The sequence below is a fragment of the Chanos chanos genome, chromosome 7 (assembly GCF_902362185.1).
Source record: "Chanos chanos chromosome 7, fChaCha1.1, whole genome shotgun sequence".
Taxonomy (NCBI): domain Eukaryota; kingdom Metazoa; phylum Chordata; class Actinopteri; order Gonorynchiformes; family Chanidae; genus Chanos; species Chanos chanos.
This window is the reverse complement of record NC_044501.1, coordinates 44952029-44953738: the sequence shown is the minus strand read 5'-3', so window position 1 is coordinate 44953738 and position 1710 is coordinate 44952029.

Here is a 1710-nt window from a genome sequence, read left to right as displayed (position 1 = left end):
TGCACAGGCAAAGAACTGCAGGCACAGGACAGGGTGTATAGTCTGGTTGTGTGTTATAGCCAGCACAGCCATTATATTTCCACAGATGTGAGAACCACAGGTGAAATTAAATTAGAACATTTTTAGCATTAAATTACCGAAAGTTTAAATGCAAGTGCTTTACAAGGACAAAAATGCAAAGTACGTCAATAAACAGGTCATGTCCATCATACCAGTGCCTAAAAGGGCAGAGGTTAGCACCACGACTTTGATCCATATGAGATCCCGCCTTTGACGGGACAATTTTTTTGGTTGGCTTTGTGAGCTTCTTTTTCCTTATCCAGAAATAGTGACAAACGCAATGCTCCATCTGATTACACCTCATGAATTTTCTTCTCCAGAAAGTGCTGGGAAAGTGAGTTGAAGTGAAGTGTGTGTGTGTGTGTGTGTGTGTGTGTGTGGGTGTATGTGTGTGTGTGTGTGTGGGTGTATGTGTGTGTGTGTGTGTGTGTGTGCATTTAAGCTCCCGCAGAACAGACCCATGACTATGTAAAGACTGAGAGAGAAAAAAGAGAGAAGAACAGGATTGTCTCTCTTAAATAAAAAAGAGTAATACAATGCCGGACATTTGCAAATATTGTTTAATGGCAAAATAAAAGTAAGGTCACCAGGCATGGCAAAGCTCCTTCCATTGAGAACATAGCACATCTACACTTGATTTAATTATTTTATATTGATATTTTAAGTTATTCATGCATTCACTCAATGGACGAAGATTTAGCTTTCATGTTATCATCCCAATTCTCTATTTGTTCTTATGCAAATCAATGTTTCATCAACAAAACACTGACAATGAGTTTACCTGCAAGTAATTATTCAGCTCATTAAGGAGAGACATTCCACAGTTAAAGTTCTGGACAGTTAACTTTAGAATGTGTATACTCCCACAGAAACTATAAAATGCCCAAAAGCTTACACATACAGTGAGGACAGTGAGCGAAGTGTTTAATAAGACCATATATTTCATATTACACCCAGTCAGAGAGTTCTAGCACAGTGAAATATTAGGATTAGCATGTCTTCATGAAGACGACACAGAGTCATTCATTCACAACAGGGTATTAGCAGTGTTGTTATACATTAGCAACAGCAATGCCATAAAGACAAATGATTAAAATTAGCATCCTCCTGGGAAGACCTGGAACCAAGTTTTATAAACACGAGAAAGCAAATGATTCAAATGTAAGACAGGGAACTCTTGGACATTACCTTTCTTGTCTGGACCAACATACCCTTTAGAGAGCATTCCACCAGTGTTTGCCGTGCAGCAGAAGGCTCTCCAGTAAATGCGAGCTACTCTGACATTGTTACCAATCTGTTGCTTGCCTGGTAGCACACCTGTCACAACGAAGGCTTCTCTGTTTTTGCAGTCACTCTCCATTAAATCTGACACCTGCTTCTCATGCCTCTGCCAGGGGCCTCTGTTGAAGCTGCTTTCTTGTGGGGCAGCATTGGTCAGGGTGAAGGTGGCCAGCATTGCGTCACGTTTTCCCGCATGATAGACTGGGTACAGAGGGCCCCTGTCATACCTGCTGTTATTATAGTCATGATCTAAGGCTTGATGTTGGCCCCTGTCCACTGGTCTGACAGTTCTTAGATCTCCCATGCATTGCTGTTGACCTCCATCAAGCTGAGGAAACAGAAACCTGAATCTTTACTGGACAGCCAATA